Source organism: Pelodiscus sinensis, chromosome 3, assembly GCF_049634645.1.
Source record: "Pelodiscus sinensis isolate JC-2024 chromosome 3, ASM4963464v1, whole genome shotgun sequence".
Lineage (NCBI taxonomy): Eukaryota > Metazoa > Chordata > Testudines > Trionychidae > Pelodiscus > Pelodiscus sinensis.
In genome coordinates this window covers 107807790-107830412 of record NC_134713.1, presented here as the reverse complement: position 1 = coordinate 107830412, position 22623 = coordinate 107807790, and the positions used below count along the sequence as shown (strand labels likewise).

Below are 22623 nucleotides of genomic sequence, written 5' to 3'. Positions count from 1 at the left end.
AACCACTTTACAAGCCTGACACAAACAGGTGAATGCAGACTTGCTCTTCCTAAAAACATGCAAGTAACTAGGAGGTAAAAGTAAGTGTGAAAGAAAAATTACCCTCTTCCTGGTTCCACCAGTGCTTCAACTCACTGTCCTCACAGGATGGGAGAGTTCCCCTTCCTGGTGTGGCTGAAGAGAGAAAGATTACTCATCTGAGAGGTTTAAAAGTGTGAGGATTAGAAGGATTGGTGTCTGATTGAGCACCAGGGGAGAGAGAAGGAAAGAGAGCCTATAGCCCTCAGTTCTCCTCTACATGGACTGCACTGGTTCCACAATTCTGTAGAGGTGAGGAAAGAGTAAAAACTAAGCGTTTCTGAAACTCAACTGATATTCCCTACACACAGTGCACTTTTGCAGGCCACACACCCAGCTTTGTTTGGATGACAATAGACTTAGGCAGGAACAACAGACTCCTTTCCAATTCCTTTATTTTCTTTTTCCCAATTGTCTTCTCTTTGCCATCACAAGATAATTCAATATCATTTCATTGCCTGTTGGCAACATTGATGGCAACATACAATCACCAACACTGGTGAGCTCCCCCTCAGATTTTGATCTACCTAGTCACTGCTTTAAAAAGGATAATCAAAAGCATATGGTTTTTTGCTAGGGACTCTTACATGGGTAAGCAGCAGTTGTAACATTATAAGACTATACTCGGCCTTCCTCCCAGAAGGAGCACTGGAAAGGGGATCAAAGCTTCAGCAGCCACGCAGAGATTCTTTATGACTGTGACAGGGGTATACCAACCCCGTACTGAGCCTGTGAGGGTTAACTCTGGTTGAGAAGGTACAACCCCTACAACCCTGCTGGGCATGTTCCAGCTGGAGGCCAGCTATAAAGGCCTGTGGAATAGCTCAGTCAGGGCTGACTGCCACCAGGGAGGGATGCGTGGTCAGAGCTCCTGAGGAAGGGCTGCAGGCAGACTGAACCATGTAGACAGTCCGAGAGGACTGGCTGAAAAAAAACCCAGTCTGGAGGAAAGTGCAAAGAAGACAGCAACAGTCAGTCTGGTAAGAAGGAGCCCAGAGCAGGAATTTACTCTCCCTGAGAACTTGGTGTATTTTGCACAGATTCCCCTGTGGCCCGGGTCTCCCTACCCCACACCCATTAAGAGTAAGAAGGTGCTACAAGTGTTGCCATGGACTCTGACTGCTTGGCCATGCAGTCCTGTGTGAACAGACATTGATATTGACTCAGTGGCTCCGGCCGCTAGGCCCCATTGCCCTAAGGGCAGGACATGTTGTTACTGACTCTGGATGGTAGATCTCACTGCTCCGAGGGAATAAAGTGTTATTACTGACTCCAGCCACTAAGCCCCACTGCCCTGCGAGAAAAGGACTGTGGCCACTAGGCCTGACTGCCTCACAAAGACAAGGTCCTGGGCCATTGGAGCCAATACGCATATGGGGTGGAGCACCCTTTAAGAGGCCTCGGAGGCCTAATGCCCTATTGCTGAGGAGAACAGGCATGCCCACCCTATTTACCACTGTAAAGCAAAAGAAAATAGACAGACTAAGGGAGACTAGCACAATCTGCATTGGTCCTTGCAGTTTTGGTCAAAAATAAGTGTATCCTTCCACTGGATGCCTGCAGGTGTACAAAGAAAGCAGGGCACTGGCCACTTCCCCAGTTCATTAAGCAATGTCACTCGGCCATGGAGTACTGCTGAACAGGTAGCTAGCTCCTCTGTAGCATTTGATGAATGCTAGTAAAAGCATTCTGCCAGGATACCATGCAGTGTCAATAACAGGAGAAGAGACTCCATGTGCCCTTTTCCTACCATCATACTCGAGTAGGACTAGCCGGACTTTAGTCTGTAGATTGCAGCTAACTACCTTTGTATATTAATCAGTAAATGTTACATACACATTCACAAAACGTTTAAGCAAAGCATGTTAAACACTATTTTTCATGGGGTGCAACTAATAAGCCTAATTTTTCATTTACTACCTGTTCATTCATCAGTAATTGTACACGTGGAATATTCCCACCGTGTCACATATTAGATTCTCACCACCTAATTTACTCTATAAGACCTGCTCTTTCAAAAGCACTATAATTTATTCCAACATAAAACTGATTTAATTTCATTATAGGGGACCTGGTAGAGCCATCGATTCTTAGAAGATTCAGTTTTCAGTTGATTATAACTAACCATATGAGCTGAAATTTTCCATGATGGCCTTGGCCTGATTTTTTTAAAGGAAAATCTTGGCCAAAAGAATTCTGCCATTTCTGAGAACAAATCTAGGGAGAAAAACATGTCATTTTGCCCAGGATCAGAAATTCTGAGGACTTATATTTTAACAGTTTTAGCATCCCTAGTTTAGAGCAGAGATTTGAAATTTGGCAAAGGAGTGGCTTTTGAACTAGGAATGTGTCTTGTGCTATTCCTTTGAAAATCCACCCAAATTTGGCCAATTTATAAGCCTTTGGGGGAAAAAAATCACAGTTCACACATGCTCAGTAGATACTTCTTAGATTTTAACAACTAAAATATCTGACGATTTCATCCTTACTGATCATGCTTGAGCACTGTCTCAGCTGCTAGTGTGACTAGGTTGCACATGCATCCTTTCTACAGACTGAATGAGCATGCTCAAGCCTGTAGCTAAAGGAACAAAACTGGACTTTCTCTGTGTTGGCTTCTCCCTGCTGTTCTAGACCAGGTGTACTGGGGATTAGGGCTTAGCAATGAACTGAAATCAGAAAGCCTGTTTCTCCTAATCCCTGATTGGTTCCCTACTGGGCCCAGGAATCATCGAGGAATAGAGAAGAGACAGGAATGGCAAAGGGACTCTTTGGAGGAGACAGGATGAAACGGTCAAGCACAGGGAAAATGGGCACAAGAGTGTGTGCTCATTACATCACACTCAACTCCATAGCCTAAAACCGAGGCCTTAAATTCCTATCCCATGGAATTTAAGTTGTGTAGTGGAGCAAGTGCACCTGCCGAATGTGTTCTGCTTCCCCATGGGTCCCAGTGTGTGTGTGTGTGTGTGTGTCCCTATCCGTCCGTCTGTCCACAGAGGGCTTCCTCAATCTCTTACCCTGTTACCTCAGTGTCATAGTACCCCAGTGTGACAAGGACTCCAATAGTGGTTCCACAAGTGCCAAACACAGATGTAATTTAATTTCTTGATACTCCTTAATTCAGCCCATTTGTGCATATTTATTAGTCTTTCATTACATGATCACGTACTATTTTTCCAGATGAGTTCAGTTGCATGCAGTGCACAAGAATGGCCTGTTCCAGAGATGAATGGAGGTTGTGTATTAAAAGAGGTGAGGGTCTTCATGACCTCTGCCTCATTTTTTTCCCACAAATTGGAAGGTCTTTAGCAAATGAGGCAGGGGATTACAGGAAGAGAAAGGATGATTTCATGGTCAAGAAAGTTGAAAAGTGCCCTGGAAAATTAGACTCTATACCCGCCTCTGCCACAGAGTCCCTATGAGATGTTGGAAGAGTTTCTTAAATGACATTTTTCATATGAGAGCTAATTGTGTGTTCCTTGTTTTCTGTGTGCCCAATTTGAGACCATGAGGTCTGATCTACAGAAATATTGAGCACTCACAGTTGCAATCAATATAAGAGCCAGGTGAGGATGAAAAATTTACATCCAAGATGCAGCTCTCTGCAGATATAATGATTATCAGTGGAGCTGCAGGGCTATACTGGGAACCACAGCAGCAAAGGCCTAGCAGGCTGCCATTCCCAGGAGCTAGCGCCCTGTGTAGGTAGCGCCTCTGGTACGGCTGTACCTCCCCTAACCCTGCCTACTGGGGCAGGCACCTGGCTCACTGACAGCTGCCCCTGGTCATGCTACACTGTGATGATTATTATGAGAAATCTGAATCTACATGTCACAGATTGTGCTTTCATCCCCCACAACTCATCTCTTCACCTGTTCAGTGTTCAGCAGAAAGCCCCTACAATTGCCTGCAAAGGGCCAAACATGGGATATAAACAGCACTTCAGCCTTGCTATTTAAATATATATTACAAACTAAAAATCACATTAAATGTTTGCAGCAAAATGCAAACATCTGAAATCTATTTTTTAAACAAACATCTGAAAACCTAAGTATATTTTAATGCAATTTGATTTCATATAAATTTGACACACATGTTATGCAATCTGATTACTTATTAATCTGCTTTCACATCAATTTGATTTCATATTCATATTTTAACATAGATTAAAAAAACACATTGTTTTTCACATAGCATGCTGAAATTGGTGCCAGTAGAAATTGTTAACACAGTAGGAACTGTTGTGATATTTACTAATGTGTAAGTGTATTTAGTTTTTAGGGCTGTCAAGAAATTAAAAAATGTAATCGCGATTAATCGTGTACACCTCCGATTTCAAATGCCGCCATGGCGTTTCAACCGCACAGCGCTGCATGGAGCCGGGGATCAGCTGGAGTCCCCAGCTGACCCCAGGCTCCATGCAGTGCTGCCCCGTGGAAGCGCCGCGGCTGTGTTTCCAAGGAGCAGTATATTAGGAGCCTGGGATCAGCTGGGAACTCCAGCTGATCCCCGGCTCCACTTGCACCAGAGCGGCACTTCAAAGGGGCAGTGCAGCATTAATGCCTGCAATTTACACATTAATCCTGTCCTGCGTTAATTGCGGGCATTAACACAGGTCAATTGACAGCCCTAATTTTTGAAAAAATCCATTCCTTATTCTCACACAAAGCCACAAAAATAAATGTGGGTCTGGGAGGCATGAAGTACTTAAGTGATCATAGCCATAGTAAAACCACTGCTCTTTCTGCCTGTCACTTGGAAATATTTTCAAAACTTCTCCTTAACTAGCACTAGTAAAACACCAAACACACCCCAGGAATTCTTCCTTGCAGCACATGCTGTTCAGTATCCCTTTGCTCTCCCATGGGAAATTCAAAGAGAAAAATGACCTTTTCAACAGGAAATGCAAAGATATGAAGAGATTCAATTTCTTAGAAAAGTGCTGCATCCATGGTCCCTGCAAATGCACTTGATTACTGATAACTGAAGATACTTGCTTTTAGCAAACCTGATGGATAGTAAAGCTGTCTCTAAACAGAAAATTGTGTGAGCAATAAAGATATATTATATGTTACATTTGATTGGCTGTCTGACAAAAATATCCCTGCAAAAGAATTTGCATCCTGAACATTAAAAAGCTGAATTCTGCCACTACATGCATTTGACTAGCACTCACTATATCCATTGGAAGACCCACACATGTATCTGAGATCAGAATTTTACACAAACTCTGTTTTCAGTACCCCAATTTCTGTAACAGGGTTGCACACTTATTTCTATTGGAACCAGGAGAGTTAACCTCCCCCACCTCAGGAGATGGACCAGCAACAAATCCCCTCAACAGCCAGATAAATGGAGTAATAGGCTTTGGGACACTTCAGTGCACCCATACATCATTTGACCACATGATCACCACCATACTTCCCACTAAGGACAGCGCTTGCACCACCACACACAAAAAATTCTCTACCCACGCACCTACTTTGCAGAGCCTCACGACAGCACTCAACTTCCTGCTGGAAGGTGAATGGTGTGGCAGGTGGCAGGCAGCCCCAACAGGGGAGGCCAGCTGAGGCGGCATAGGGGGGACTCACTGCAGGGGAGGCTGCTGAGACCATATGGTGGGGGGCGGCCGCTCCAGCGGCCAGGGCTGGGACCTGCCGCATGGCAGGAGGGCAGGCTGTGTTCCAGCAGCCACGGCCAGGAGCCAGCTTTGGGGGCCTGAGGCTACGTGGCAGGAGGGGGCCAGCTATGGTGGCTGTGACCAGCTCCAGCCTTTCCCCAAGGCTGGTGCTGTGTTCAGGGCTGCAGAATGGCTTCCTGACTGCTCCCTGTGCTGCCCATGTGGTGGCTGTCCAAAGCTGCAGCCAGGCTGTGGTGCAGTTGCTTCTGGGGTTTGGGGAGCCCCTTGCATCTCTCTTCCTCCCTCCCATACCCCTCAGTTGTCCCTCAGAGCCCCCGACCCACCAACCCTCTGTCCCTCACCCCGCTCCCCACATGTCACTGCCCCATCCCCAGCACCTCACTCCCTGCAAGCCCTGGGTGCTGGCAGGAGCTTCCCTCTGCCCCAGGTGCAGACTCACAGTCAGCCCTATGAGGAGCAGCCTGGGGAAGCCCCTGCTCTGTACACAATCTGCCCAGGGAGCAGCACTCCCGGGGGGGGGCATCTCACCTTCTCCCCAAGAGGTAAAGGGGGTGCTACCTGGGAGAGTCTCTTACAGTATGTCTACACTAGCTAGTTAGTTCGAGCTAGAGATCCTAATTCGAACTACCTACTCCGTGCCACGTGAAGTCGCGGGCACGGAATTCGGACTAAGGAGGATTTAAAAATGGCGGCGCCCCGGAAGATGCAAATGAAGCCCAGGATATTTAAATCCCGGGCTTCATTTGCAACTCCAGTTGCCCTCATTTGCCTACATAGCTCGAACTAACGAGCTAGTGTAGACATACCCACAGTGGCATACATCCAAACAAGTGCACGTGACCTCACTGTTGGCGCAGAAGAAAAAACTCCGCTCATACATGGAAAAGCTTAGAGGGAACATTGATCACTGCATGCATTCAAGCACACACATTGAAACAATTACACAAGTACTTTTTTCGTCATCTTTATTTATTTTGGAGTTTTTAAGACATTTTACACAAACTTGATTATGAAAAAAATTATGACTAACATTTTAGAGGCACAGATCAGGACAATGATTCACATGGGTACTGAACTGTCTGTTTTGGCCCTGCTGCAAGAATGAGGCCAGATGAACCTTGCACACATGAACAGTCCCAGTCTTTTCAAGCGGATTCCAAATGGCCCATATGGTTCTGATTGCAAATTCTGACTCTTCATTTTCCTGAAGCAGCCCTAATGTTGACAATTTGCACAAAGACATGGGTTTCTGGATTGTGGTTCATTCATTTTTAGGCAAAATATGACTCATTCTTAGGAGAAAAATAAGGGTATTGGGATTTTTAAAATCAGTATCTATTTTTTTTTATTATTATTATGTAAGAAAGAAAATCATTTTCCATCCTCCAAAGCCCTTCACTTCTGGGAAGTTCTTCCTGTGAAGATCTTCAGAGTGCTTCAGAAGATCTTCAGGGTCTCCTGTGCTAGACCCTTCTCGGAAGAAATTACAACACTGCAAAATGTATGTGAGAGTGAGTGTGAAAGATTCATTACGTGGTGTGTGTGTTTGTGTGTAATGTGCATGTGCACTTGTGTGTATAATATTGCATTTACTTGGCATATCCACATTTTATTCTAAATTGGCAATATATCATTTTTACTGCCTCTCGCTCTTAAAGTTGGAACATTATGTAACAAAACTGCAGAAAGACCATTAAAACCATCATGTATATTGTAATAAAAATGATCATAAAAAGGCAATTAAAATCTGAAGACAAAAGTTTAATTTTTGCTGGTGTGAAGAATCTGAAATGTCCATTTCAGGAAAACATTACAGTGGCTAAAAAACCTTGACTAAAAACCCACAACCCATTTGGCTAATCAATGATTCATTCATTAGAGTGTATTACATATAAACAAAAATGTATTTGTGGTGCTCTGTGTAAATTTGCTGGTGTCTCCTTAGGCTATAAGGGCATTTGTGTACACAATATTATCTGTTTATAAGAAACTGATTAGCACAACATACTCCCCTCTCCATTCATACTATGCTGAATGATTAGCGTAGGAGGGAATAACATAAGCTTTTGAGCACTGTAATTGCCCTTGGATCCATGTAATGCAAATAATTTAATCTTACATAAAGCTTTACCAGTATAAAACTTACTTACTTCAGATGAGGAGGGCAAAATTAATGCTTCAGAATTCCTGACTGCCTAAAACATAATGAAAGTATGTGGGTTGTATTTGGGAAATAAAAGTTGTAACCTCATTTCATTTAGTACTGAAAGCACTTCTCTGCAAAAAAAAGTATTGCCTGGGCTCAGCATGCCACATGCTCACACTCTGTCTCTGTTTACCTCTTCTCTCAGCCAGAACAATAAGGTTCACATAACTGAATCTGTGTACACAATCAGGAGAGCTGACAGCCTGCATGGGCCTCTGGGTAAGGTGTGGGCAGCTCCACACTCCAAGCAGGACGGGGGACCAGGCAGCCAGCACTCTGCACCACCCACAGCACAGCACCCCCTTCAGCCCTCAAAGCTGCATGGAGTGGGGAGTGCAGCACTCTAGCAGTGATTTAAAGGACCTGAGACTCTGGCCACCTCTAGCCAGTTTATTTACCGCTTGCTCTCTTTGTCCCCACCACATCAGCAGGCCTGTGTACAATGCACTTAGACCATATGAAGGATATTCAAAATAACCTTCATGCTAAATAACCAACTTGGCCTAGATTACTCAACTAGTTTCAATACATATATCTGCTCTGGCTGAGACAGAACTGAGAAACATTGTTATGTAATTAATCATATTATTTATTGCCTGCCAGGTGAATTTTAATGTTTCTCTCTATGTGACTCAGAGAGAGAGAAGAGGCATGCTACACATTTGCTCACACAGGGCGTCAACCACAAGAGTTACTTAAAAACGCAGAAAGAGAGGGAAAGAGAAAGAGACTTTCCCAGAAATCCCAGAAGCCCAGTCAAAGAGAAAAAGCAATAGGACATGTTCAGCAAATATTAAATGATGACTAGTAGTAAGTCCACATTGGTTACAGTCCCTGAAGCTACAGCACCCTCTGCCCTCCTAAAAGAAACTGCAGCAGAGAAATATGCAGAGAAAAGTAGAGCAAGATGAGTCTTCATTGTGACGCTTATCATTAATTTCCTGTCGATGCAAAATGGTTTCTTTATAATTGGCCTCAGTTATATTTAGTTGTAAGCAGAATGTAAGTAAGCTCATGGGCTACTTCATAGATCCTATTGCAGACAGAAGACTGTATTTCTAGTCCATTTTCTGGCACTCACTAGGGTGCATTAATAGCTACACAAAGAACAAAAGGAAGCTCTAGATCTTTACAATGCACCAGACTAAAGAACAAACCAATATTGATTCCTAGGGAAATACAAGAAAAAGAGTGTCAAGTGATCTCTCATTCCTGTTTCAGTACCAGCAAGGCTGAATAAAGTGCCACTCTCTCACTATCAGTGGAGGATATTGCAAAAGAAATTCAAAGAACTTACAAGACAGGAGAAGGTAAGAAGGAAACAGGATGAGCAAGATCTCAAAATAGAAATCTTCACCTTATATATAATGTGGTGCAGGAGTTTTGGAAAGAGCAATACAGTATAAATAAGCTGTTCTTCAAACACAATGGCTGTGTCTAGACTGGCCAGTTTTTCTGGAAAATCAGCCGCTTTTCTGGAAAAACTTGCTAGCTGTCTACACTGGCTGCTTGAATTTCCGCAAAAGCACTGACTTCCTACTGTCTGAAATCAGTGCTTTTTGCGGAAATACTATGCTGCTCCCATTTGGGCAAAAGTCCTTTTGCGCAAAACTTTTGCACAAAAGGGCCAGTGTAGACAGCTCAGCTTTGTTTTCCGCAAAAAAGCCCCCATTGCGAAAATGGCGATCGGGGCTTTTTTGCAGAAAACCGCGTCTAGATTGGCACGGATGCTTTTCCAATCTAGATGCTCTTTTCCGAAAATGCTTTTAATGGAAAACTTTTCCGTTAAAAGCATTTCCGGAAAATCATGCCAGTCTAGACGTAGCCAATAAATAAACCATTCATACTGTAACAGGTCAAGGTACTAAATCCTTGAGGCTTACACTGCCTAGTGGCCTATAACACTAGAATGAAACTACTTTGCACTTCTACAGAAACTTACAGAAGAAGATTTCAAAGAGTTTTACCAATATTAACATAGCAAGTTTCACAGCACACTTGTGAGGTACTGTCCCTGTTCTAAATACGGGAAAGATTAAGTGATTTCCCTGACATCACAAAAGGAGTTTGTCTCAGAGCTGAGAACAGAACAGGATCATGCAGCAAGATTACTGAGCAGTCCACTATCAGGTAGGAATAAGAAAATCACTGGACATTATTATAGCCATCTTTAGTCACCCAATTCTGAGTCCCATACTTCAGCCTGTAACCGTCTCCCCTTAAAGGCCACCCCGAGTTTGGGTGGAACACCGTCTTATGTGAGAGCACTGCTCCACAGCTGGCCTCCTGGCATTATCGTAGCACCTGTACCGCAGGAGCAATTCGAGCCTATGCGGATCCCAAGGGGGACCGGGAAGGGGGCTCGGGCCCTCCCTCTCTCCGAGCCCCGACCCAGGGCCCTAAGAAGGGGACGTGCATCCCCTATTAGTGGAGGGGGTCAAGATCTCCCAAACCCTCCACTCGCAGGGTTCGCGGCCCCGCCCTGGGTCCCTTCTTCCCAGTCGGTCTTTTTACGGGTTCCTCCAGCGTGGGGATAAGCTTACCCTCCGCCCTCCGCCTCGGGGACTTTCTGGCCGCCTGCACGCCGCGGCGTCTGGGCCCCTTGGCAGGTCCTGGGGTTCTGCTCTGGGCCGAACACTCCCCGCTCCCTGGCCGTGGCTGCGGCCCTTTTGAATCTCCCGCCCCTCGGCACCTGGGGCTGACGTCACCTCTGCGCCCGGGCCCCCGCCCTCCTTGGCATCCCGGCCGGCGCCCCCGCTGACGTCACCAAGAGGCGCCGCCTTTTGGCTCTCGGCGGCGCGCCCCCAGCCACTTACCTCCCCCTCCGGGCTTCCGCCCCCGTCCTTGGAGGCCGTCCCAGTGCGGGGTAGGGCGGGTGGTCCGCCTGCCCCGTCACACAGCCATACCATGTTTTACACTCCAGAAATGTAGTGCTCACTTCAAAAACCCACAACTGTCCTGTTTTGTTTCTTGACATTTACCACTGTTACACTCCCTTTCACTTCTGTGGAACAAATTGGTGTAGCCTCATTTCTTCCCTGTTCCTAATCTCACTATTTATAGTTTTCCAATGTTGCTTACAGGGCAGGGAAACACAATTATGGCTTGTGCCTCCCTTTTGTTGATTTTATTACCCTACAGTGCACTATTATTCACATGTAATCCTTCTGCTGGGTAGGCCCGGCAGCAACCAGGGCCGGGTTCAATATCTAGGGGTCCATCTCACACAGAACCGGCTCGTGCCCCCACCCAATAACCTGGGAAAGTCACATAACCCTGGGCACCTCTGAGAGGCAATGCTTCCCCACTCGCAAGCACAGAGTCTGAGTGTAAGAAAGAAACATTTAATGAAACAGAGAGAGAAGTCATATGGCATTAACTTGGGAAAATACCCCAGAGTTCATAGCCCAAACATGAGCTAAGCCCTCCTCTCCCCCAGCCAAGAATCACCCAAAGTCCGACACCCCCAAAGTCTCTGTCCCTGGTCAGTGCCACCCAGAGTCCAAAAGTTCACCTGCAGGGTTTTACCTCTCAACCTGGGTGGAAATGGGGGTGGGGCGATAGATAGGGACAACTTACGTGGTCTGAGGCCGACGGCCCCACCTCTCTGTAGGGTTCTGCTGCAGTCTTTAACGCGAGCCGCTCCGCCACGCTCCACCAGCTGTCTCGTTCCACTCCACCGGATGCTCCGCTGGTCACCTGCTGCCGCTCCTCACCTGCCGCCGCTCCTACCAGCCGCGCCGCACTGCTGGTCACCTGCCACCACTCCTTGCCTGCCGCCGCTCCTACCAGCCACCTGCCAGTGGTTCCCACCAGCCCCTCTGCTGGCCACCGCCGCTTTGTTAGCTGCAATGGGTCTGGCTCTCAGCCAAACCAGTGATTTCAGCTCTTAGTGATTCCAACTCTTTAGCCACCACCTAAACTGGCAAAGGATTCCAGCTTCCACTAGACTAGCAAAAAGACTCCTCATGGAGTCTGCTTTAGGTCTGTCCTTAAAACAAAGGGGGAAAGGGGCATGTTGGGCCATTCTTACAGCTCACACCTGGCAGGTGTGAACCAGGATGACTCAAGCCCTTTAACCTTTCCCCCCAGCTCAGTTCACTCAACTTTGGAAGGGAGGTGGCTAGTTCCTCAGAGACCTCTTACAATTATGGTGTCTCTCCTGCAAGCACCGGTGTCATGTTTTACTGTTCCCACATTTAGGGGTAGCATGATTTGTGACCCCCACAACAGCCCCAAATTATTTACAGTACACCACATTCCATTCTAACACTGATCTTCCATCAGCCCTAGCTGAATTGGATTTACATAGCCACACCTTGGATTCCTTCCCCCTCCTGGCATGAGCTGTATTTACATATCAACAGTTAGCAGTTAATTATCTTGCAGAGCTAAACATACCCACCCCCAGGACAGCTCTCTCCTTTTAGATGGCTAATAGCAAGCAGTAGTTCAGCTCCTGCTTACACACACAACATAACATCTCCAGTTATCTTTGCAAGTGACAAATTTTATAAAGCTGAATCAATCATTTCAGATAAAATAAGAAGTCCCTTCCCCAACCCGCCCCAAAAATTCCACTTGCTAAAGAATACGTATCTATAGAAATCCAATCTACTTTTATGGGAGGGCAGAAAGTTGGCTTTTTTATACATTTCATTTTTGCACTTGGCCGTACTTCCATGTTGTGTAACAGATTGCTTGAATGCTTCGATATTGTTCCTTCTATCTGGTAAGTGCTATCTTCATGTTTTGTCCAACACAAGCATGACGGGGTGTACCACCCCCGCACTGGGTCTGCAGGGGTTAACCAGGCCTACCTGGCTGAGAGAGCCCCTCCCTCACACAGCCATGCTGGGTATGCTCTAACTGGAGGACCAATTAAAAAGGCCAGTAGAGCAGCTCAGTCAGGGCTGAGTACTAGAGGGGAAGGAGTTGCTGCTGCTGCCAGAGCTCCAGAGAAGGAGCAGCAGCTGGACACCACAGCAGAGGCCAGCCAGAAGAAACCAGCTGGAGAGGCTCCCATCCCAGAGGAAGAGCAGTCGATGAACACCGCAGTGGAGGCCAGCCAGCAGAGACCGGCTGGAAAAGCTAGGGAAGCACACAGCCCCGAGGACACAGGTGGGGAAGACACTGATGGTCTGGAACCATCAGGATAGTGAGTAGTTCAGGATCAGATGCTGGAGCATCCTGTGAGCTCAGCATGTTTCAGGCAGATTCCCCACTGAGCTAATTGTGGGGCACGCCCATCACTGACAAGGCTCTGGGCTGGGACTCAGGGGAGACAGGCTGCTACTGACTCGGGGACTGTAACAATTATGGGGTGGAGCACCCCAGATGGGGCCTGAGAAGCTCAACAACCTGTCTCTGAGGGGGCTGGGCATAGCACCCCGAGACAACAAGATACAAAAGATGCCCTCTCCCTAAGAAAAATCCAGTCTAAAAGCTGTTTTCTCAGTATTTCCACCCCAACTGCAAGCAGTAGTACAGGAAAACCCACAAGAAGAACTGTTTGTGTGAATTTCCAATCCAATATTGTACACCTAAGAGGTTAAGATAAGCTTGTAGATATTTACCTGCGCTGAACCTTGTTGTTCATCTCACTCTTATAACAACACAGGATTTGGCAGAACATGATATATTGAAGTAAAGTACCAAGGACTGCATGGACAACTTGGCATTAGCCTGAGGGAAGCATTGAACTCTTATAAAAATGTACACAGGATTTTAGCTAGACAAATGACAACTATTCTTTCATTACAAAATGGGTTTAAGGATACACAACAGAGAGAAGGAAGGAGTATAAAAAGGCAGACCGGCAATGCTTCTCTGACACCACCCTGGTGATTGGCTTTTTCTTTGTAGTGGATATATGCAGCATAGAATGTTGGTATGAGCCTTTTTCTACTCATTTGTTCAGTTTCAAGGTAGAAAAGGTTTGTTCACAAATACAAGTATCTCAAAAGTAGGGATGTCAATGTTAACTGGTGGCCCAGCTGGGCTTCTCCAGCCCAGTCAGACCCACCAGCCACACTGTGCAGTAGCGGGCAGCACTCCAGCTCAGCCAACTCACCCCCATTTAAGAGGTTTACCAGTAAAACATAACATTTAACCAGTTGACTAATTGAACAGGACTTTACATCCCTACTTAAAAGCTGATTGAACCAACAGCCGCCTTATCATTCAGTTCTGTCACTCAGAGATCCATCACTCAACTCAACAGCCTCTAGACAAGACTCTGGACATCCAGAATGTAGAGCTTCTATGCATTTTTGTGAACATGTGGCTTCAGAAAGAAGACTGATAAATATACTACTTGATTGATGTGGAAATCATATACCACTTTGGAAAGAAACTTAGCTTGTGACCTAAGTTGCACCTTGCCGTTGTAAAAGACATTTCCAGGATTCACCTCTAAGGCATGTAGCTTCACCCTTGCCCCCGACTTGTTCTCTCAGGGACGATGGCTATTAAAATAGTCATCTTCACCAAGAGGTGAACAAGAAGCTAACAGCTGGAAAGGAGAAGATATCAGGGCTGATAACTACATTAAAATCCTATTGTGGGATAGAGTGCAAACAATCTTTCTAGCCTTTTAGGGAACTTGATAATCATGGACCTGAGACCTACCACTAGTAGAAAATATTGTCCTACCACTAGTCTCTGAAAGACAGAGATTGCAGTTAGGTGCACCATGTCAAACTGACTGTCAAACTCAATTATTTTTAAGTATAAAAAATAATCCAAAATCTTGTGAATCATAAGCTAAGTAAGAGACACACTATGGATAACCATGAACGTAAAGAAGCACTTCCTCTTATTAAGATAAGTAGCCTTTGTAAATGGCTTCCTACTAATCAGCATGGCATTCCAGACTGCTGCCAAATGGCATGTCTCCTCTGGACTTAGCCTGTGATGAATCAGGCCATGAGATACAATGACTGGGGCTTCAGTTGCAACACCTGCTCACAGCTCTGTGGTAACAGGTCCTTGATGAAAGGGAGGAGTAAAAACTCTCAGATGGGTAACTTGTGTAGGTCTCAGGTCCATGGTTGCATCACCCACACTGGAACCAAAGGATCACATCCCCTCGTTGTTGTTTCAGCTTAAGAATGACCCTGGGGATAAGCAGCACTGCAGAGTACACATACAGGGGGCTTCCTCCTGACCAATAGGAGGAACAATGTTTCCAAGATGGACCTTGAGCTGTGGCCAGGCCTTGAACAGAATTGGGACTATTTCCTCCTCTGTTGGGATGAGAATAAGTCCACTGTTGGGACTCTCCCTGCTTGAAACACTGGTTTTAGAATAACCATGTTGCAAGATTATTTGTGGTGAGAACTGAATAAGCTGCTCAGTCAGTCCACTAAGCCATGGTGAATCCCTGGGAGATGTGAAACTATGAAAGTCAGGGACTTCTGTATGCAGAAGTTCCAGACCTGACTGCCTGCTGGCACATGCTATTTGATCTGCTGTCCCCCTCTTCACTGACAAAAAACAGTGCTATGGTGTTATAGGTAAGCCTCTGGATAGTTCTGCTCTACATATGTGGCAAGAACTGGTGACAGGATATGCGGATAGCCCAAAATTATATAGTATTATATACCCTGTGCACAATTGTGGTCTCTTGAGTGGCCCACAAGCCCTGAGCCTAGAGGTCTTGCCTAGATGTGCTCTCACCCAGTGGTTGAAGCATCCATTACCAAAGCCGAGAGGGCAGAGCTGGGGAGAACAGGACTCCTGTGCACACATTGTCTTTGTTTCTCCACCAGTCCAGTGATAATAGGACCTTGTCTGAGACAGACATGAGTCTGTCCAAGAGGTGACCCCTCACAGGGAGTGCACTGACCTGTGCCATGTCTGTGAAGCTCTGAGATGGAGTCTGGCATGTGGGGATGGGGAGGAGTCAGGAAGCCCCAATGACAGAAGCCACATTGAGCTGTGCATGGTTACTCCCTTCAACCTGACTCTGGCAGCTGAGTCCACAGCATCCAGAGAGGCCTGCAGAGCTGACCTTGCAAGCAGCTGACCTTCCATGATGAGGAACTGGTACTTACCTGAAGACAACCTGTGGCTGGACAGTGCATCCCAGTTTGCATAGTCATAATGGCTCACTATGCAGAGCAGTAAACCCACAGCTGAATGAACATTTCTACAAAAAAGATTTCATTTCTTTATGTCCTTTTCTTTGGGAGTCACTTTTTGCGCTACCTTTTAGAAGTCTGCTCTTGTCTAATTGTAAAGCCCTAATTGGACACGAGTTCAGCCTCAGGGGACCTGACCCAGTCCTCCTGAAAGGGATGAGTTATTTTCAGATTCAAACCCATGGCATTACCATGGCCTCACTGTCCCGGAGAAGCAGTGGCCTGACCGCACTGGTCATCTCTGCCTCAGCACCCTGTGCACAATAGGGAATGAGAGATGGCTGGGTGCCTCACCCACGCTGGCTGCCACCACCCCATCTTGCCAGTCAGTGAGAGGCACTGCACCTTTTTGGCACCCTGACTCTGCAATACACAGTGCAGCCAGGTGGTGGTGGCCGACAGGAGCGCAGCATGCCCCCACCAGGACTGGGCTATGCAGCCACCACTGCACAATCAGAGATGACCAGACCCAAGGGCTAGACGGTCATGTCATCTTCAGACCCAATCCAACTCAAACTTGACACTTGTAATTGGATACCATTGGCTTGCAGGACTCTACTGTCTTGGTGGTATTCTTCATTTACTGCTGCCACCACTGAAGCGCCTGGTGTAGGATGTTGATAAACGTGTTCATACCCCTAGGATGGAACTAGTACTTGCTTTCCATGCACTTTGCCATAGATATGATGGGCAGTTTGGTTTGCCAGAAAGCTTTTATAGGCTGCATGTGTAGGGAAAGCAATTTTCCATGTCAAAGCCAGGTATAAAATGACTGAGGCTGTGGGACTTCTCCTTGACAAGTACTACTTGTATCACCAGGGACGTAGCCATCCTTTTCAGGAATTCTTGATATGTTTTAACATCATCTGACACTGGAGAAAATTTTTCCAGCGATGATGTGTTCAGAGGAGGCAGGTCAGAACATTATTCAGGCTAGTCTGGAACTATCAATGTAGAAGGTCTGTCCAAAGCAGAGTAACAGCTTGTTGCAATCTTTGGTACCCAGAGGAGCTCACTGCCAACACTGAGTGTCAAGTCACTACCATGTGCAGAAGGTTCTCCCTTCAGAGATGTTTCATTAGTGTAGTGGTTGCTTAGTACTAACTGGACAGTTTTGCATCACACAACTAACATAACTTACATCACTCAGGAGTGAGGAAAATCCACACATCTGAGCAATGTAGTTATACCAACCTCACTATGGCATAGACAGCACTGTGTCAAAAAGAGGGCTTCTCAGGCAGGGCAATTTCCTGCACCAATTGGAGATGCTTTCTCAGCACAGGTAGCATTTTTGCTAGTGCTCAGCCTCTCGGATGATTGGTTGCTGAGAAAATGATATCTGTAAAAAAAATAGCCACCCTATCTGAATCGTTGTAAGGCAAGTGCTGTATGGACATAGTGGAAGCCTTACACCAGTTTAGGATGGTTAGTGTGGCTAGAGCTGATTGGAAATTTCTGACAGAAAACGGTGATTCATCAAAACCTGTGCTTCCCAAGTCTGCAGGTCAGAGGCAGCTCCAGCAAATGCACTATGCACATGATAAAGTAATGCAGATTAAATGAGTCAAAAATCAAGGGGGAAGGTTTATTTGCCGTGCCATCTGAACCATTTCTATCAATTTAAGACAATGAAGATTTTGGTTCATATTGCTATTGTAAATGGGTTATAAAACCTATTTTTCCTCTTCTGGTTACCAAGAAAAAAGTGAACAGAGGTGCTGAAACCAACTTATAAATTCTTCTATAAGTGTTTTATTGTATTGATGGTTTCCAGAACATGCTAACATCCTGTGAAATTAGCAGGCAATTTATAGGAGTACGCTTTAGTTTGCAATTGAAATATAACAGTCATTCCAGGAGAAAGAGAACATTTACTCCTGAAGTCCCTCACAAAAAGCCTTGACCAGAAAGTTAGAGTTATTTGAGTTTTCAGATACTATCTCTTAAAAAAGAAACAGGCACAGAGCAAGCAGCTGTCACAAGTAGGAGGTAACATTAGTGCTCTGATGTACAAAGAAAGGAATAAGGTTCATGGCTTCAAGTGCATGAGTTTCAATGATTTTGGAAAAGCCCATACACCCTGACAAAGCAGAACAGCAATTCCTTTACATTTGGATTCCACTTCCATGGCATATTCTTCAGTGTTCCATAATCTGCTTTTTCCAGTATTGCAGAATCAATATTTTTACCAAGTGGGAGAGAACAGATCTCTCTTTTTAGCATAACCTCCCACTTTTTTCCCAGCTAGTAATGTAATTAGTGCACCTGCACAGCTGTCTTATTTCTGCTATCATTACCCCCAGGAGTTAGACTTCAAAAAAGAAACATTTCATAGATGTTAGTAACTTTGTGGTTTTCATGTTCTTTGATGTTACTATCATTACAAAGTGCAGTACCTTTTTCAATACAAGAGACTGCTTTCTAATGCGATCATCAGACACTGTGGATGAACCAGTTGCCAAGAATAGTAACCTTGATAACATAAAGCTGGCTTGCACTTCAGGGCCAAAAAATATTATAAGGAGAGAAAAAGAGAAGCAGGGAGGAGGAAGAGAAGGAGAAGGAAGAGAAATAGAAAAGGGAGGGCTGTTGAGGAAGAGAGCCAAGAAGGGAAAACATAAGAGAAAGCACTGTGAGACTTGTACACAGGATGAAGAAAAAATATAAAGCAAAGAGAAGAGTGGGGAGTGAAAAGCAAGAGCAAAGAGTGAGAATGGTAATGAAAAAACGACGACGTGAAACTAGGGCCCTGATCCAGCAAAGCACTTAATTATGTGCTTAAATTAAACCATAATATTAAACTCACTGAAGTGTACCATTAATTTAAAATTCAAGCACATGCTTAAGTGTTCTGCTGGTTAACTAAGGACAAAGGAGAAAAGGAAAGAAGAGAAATAGATGAAAGACAAGTGAAATAGAGAAAAAGAAAAAGAACAATGGAAGAAGAAGAATATAATTTGTTTTGTCATATAGCACCCCTGCTTGGTGGTTTGAAGATATTGCAATGTACTGGCAGATAGGAGGTCTGGGTTTGTCAGACATGTAATTAAAGGGCCAACCCCACTTAAGGAGAAGTGCATCAACGCAGAGAGAAGGGGTGAAAAGCTGCAGGGACTCCAGACACTATTGAGACCTTAAAAGCACAGTATCTTGAGGGTAGAGGTTCCCTCAGTCCTATCACGAATCCTATCACTGCCTTTGAAAGTCTGCCTCTCAAAACCTTAATTGAAAATGTAAGAAAAAAAATCAAATTGAATTGTTCATTTTGGTTTGAATAAAAACATTCTATGTGTACCTCAAACTGGTTAACATACATCCTAAATGACAGTATGCTGAGTCAGGTGAGGTGCAGGTTATTTAATAGATTACTCACTACCTGGGAGAGGAAATAATCATTCTCCCAAGAAGCTAAACAGAATTGTAGAACAGTAAGACTGAATGGTCACTAACAGCAACTTCTCTTTGTAAATCTTTAACTTCCCTGGTCAAAGTGCATTTCAGCATCTGCATTTCAGCTGGTCTTAAACTCCCTTTTGATTGTACTTTTCACTGTCCAATAGAATATTCAGTTAAAGGAAAGGTCCCCCAGCCATCCCCATTTACTTTCACCAGTTCTCTCTTGTTTTTGATTCTTTCTTCGCCAGTGTTCCCTTTCCAAATCCACTCTAGTATTTTTCAGAATGGCACTGCTAATTAACATTATGAACATCAAGCCCATCAGCATAGTTTGAAGCTATACCTGCTATTGGAACTTTCCTATTCAGCAAAACTCTCTGTTTAACACCGTTTTAGATGTGTTTTTCAGGATGTGAACATCACACTCCTTTACATAAACACCAGTCCTGAAACTATGACCCCATTGTTCCATTTTCTTACCCAATCTATTACATCAAGAGAAATCATCTTAAACTTATAAAATTAATGTGTAGTGTAAGGAGGACACTTTGTAAGCAAAAACATTGAAAATAGGCATTATGATAAAGCAAATAAGAAACTAATGATGTGTTTGCCATGTGATAAATATGGTCATAGCTGAGTCTATGTCTAGAATACAGGCTTGTTTAGGAAAAAAACTCTGTAGGGTAGACATATCCTGAAAGAAAATGACAATGTGATATTAGGATCTATATGCTATGGCATCACATCACAAAGCAGAGACAAAATAGTTTCTCTCTCTCAATATGATTCTGGTGTTACTACGCCTGTGGGAAGATTTTCACTCCCACTGGCTTCTTTATATCACATTTTTAAAGACCAGAATGAATGAGGCTATGTCTAGACTACATGGCTCCGTTGACGGAGCCATGTAAAATAGTTTATTCGGCATAGATAAAGAAGTGGGGATTTAAATAATCCCCGCTTCATTAAAATAAAAATGGCCACCACGCTGTGCTGACAATCAGCTGATCTGCACAGCGCAGCAGTCTAGACGCAGCGCGGTTGACAAAGGAAGCCTTTATCAATTGCTCCGGTAAACCTCGTTTCACGAGGCATACCGGAGCGGTCAACAAAGGCTTCCTTTGTTGACCACACCACGTTTAGACTGCCGTGCTGTGCCAGATCAGCTGATTGTCCGCACAGCACGGCAGCCATTTTTATTTTAATGAAGCGGGGATTATTTAAATCCCCACTTCTTTGTCTATGCCGAATAAACTATTTTACATGGCTCCATCAATGGAGCCATGTAGTCTAGACATAGCCTAAGTGTCCTAACGTGTAAAGAACACGTTGAAGAGGACAGGTCACTAACACAACAAAATCTATATCACTTGGTAAGCTGTGTGCAATATGTGTTTCAATATTTAAAAAAATGTAAGATCATACATCTAGAATCAAAGATTGCAAGCCATCATTAAGAATTGGGCACTCTAGCACGACAAACATTTACTTTGGAAAAAAAACTTATGGTCATGATTGATAATTGACTGAACATGAGCTCTCAGGGAGACACTATGGCTTAAAAAGTCTAATGCAATCCTTGGATATATAAACAAGAGGCTATTGAGTAGTAGACAGATATTACTTCTTTATTTGGCACTTGTAAGACCAAGATTACTGGACTACTGTGTCCAGTTCCAGTGTCCACAGAACAATAAAAATGGTGGATAACGTGATGAGGGTTCAGAGAAGACCCATGAGAATGATTAAACCACTGGAAAACATGTTTTATAATGAAAGACTCAAGGAAATCAATCTCTTAAGCTGAACAAGAAAGTTAGGGATGATTTGATCAGTCTGTAAGTACCTATATGAAGAAAAATTTTATAACAGAGCTCTTCAATCTAGCACAAAAAGTTATACCAATATACAAAGGCATGAAGTTGATGTTAACCAACATCACAGGGGAAATAAGGTGCAAAATTTTATCAGTGAGAACTACTTACCAAGAACTGTGGTGCATTCTCCATCATTAGCATTTTTTTAAATAAAGATAGGAAATTTTTTTCTAAAAGATATTCTGTAGTTCTCACAGGAATTAATTCAGGAAGTTGTATGACCTGTTATACAGGAGATTGATCACAATGGCCTTAAAATCTATGAAAAAAGGTCTTTACGAGCCCCATATCCCCCAGGAAAGAATTCCCCTGACAGGGCATGTCTACACAGTAGGGCTAAACTCAAAATAAGCTACGCAACTTGAGCTACATCATTTGCGTCTCTTAAGTCGAAATAGCTTATTTTGACCTTGGACACATCTACACAGCACTTATTTCAAAATAGAGCACTCTTCCTCTGACTTCCCTTACTCCTCATATAATGAAGTTTACAGAAGTCAGAGTGAGAAGCCCACTGACATTACTCTGAAATAACACTGGTGTGTAGGCAAGCCTATGCCTATTCCCATGCAGACACTGCAGAAGACCGCTGTAAGCCTGCCTTCCAAGTACCCTCTTGCAAGCCCCAGCACAAAGTGGATGCTCACTTGTTTTCTATCTTGTATATATATATATAGTGTGTGTGTGTGTGTGTGTGTGTGTGTGTGTGTGTGTGTGTGTGTGTGTGTGTGTTATCACAATAGATGACAAACCTAGGAGACGAAAGTTCTCTATTCACTACCCAGGAGTGGCATGATTTGCAGGAGTTTAAGCTTTCCATATTCCCTGACCACCATCCCTTAGCTCTGACCCACACTTATATGAATGTGAATGTCGTTCATTTCCCAGGCCAGTTCAACTTTCAGCAATGTTCCTCAAGTTGCAAAAGTATAAATTGTTATGGTGGCATTTTCTGATATGAATATCAAACTGGAGTGGGATCCCAACAATTTCACAGGGTTCACTAAGGTTGAATATATGGTAGCAACTTTCAGTCTCCTTGGCTATATTTAAGCTACTCTTTCTTCTTGTTTTGTTTTAATTTAACCTGCTGGCTATTTTACAAATACAAAGCTTGGGTTCAAGGATGCTACATTGCCCAACTGCAGAAAACAGAAATTTGTTAATGACATTGCATATTACATTTCCCAGGCCTAAAATCTCTGTCTTGAACATAATTAATTAATTGTCAGTGTTTTGTCTAGCTGTCAGTCATTTGAGACTTAGAAG

General features: G+C 44.3%; 1 protein-coding gene across 5 annotated transcripts in view; it reads right to left on the bottom strand.

Annotated features, from left to right (window-relative positions):
* The window catches only part of ESR1 (estrogen receptor 1), a 297806-nt gene that overhangs the window by 229184 nt on the left and 45999 nt on the right, over positions 1-22623 (bottom strand). The window contains exon 1 of one of the 5 annotated variants that reach the window (XM_075924468.1): positions 103-121. The exons of the other annotated variants lie outside the window; for them this stretch is intronic. The gene's annotated coding sequence lies outside the window, so the exon portion shown is untranslated. Of the gene's footprint in view, positions 1-102; positions 122-22623 lie in introns of those variants that run through there. 5 annotated transcript variants of the gene reach the window in all.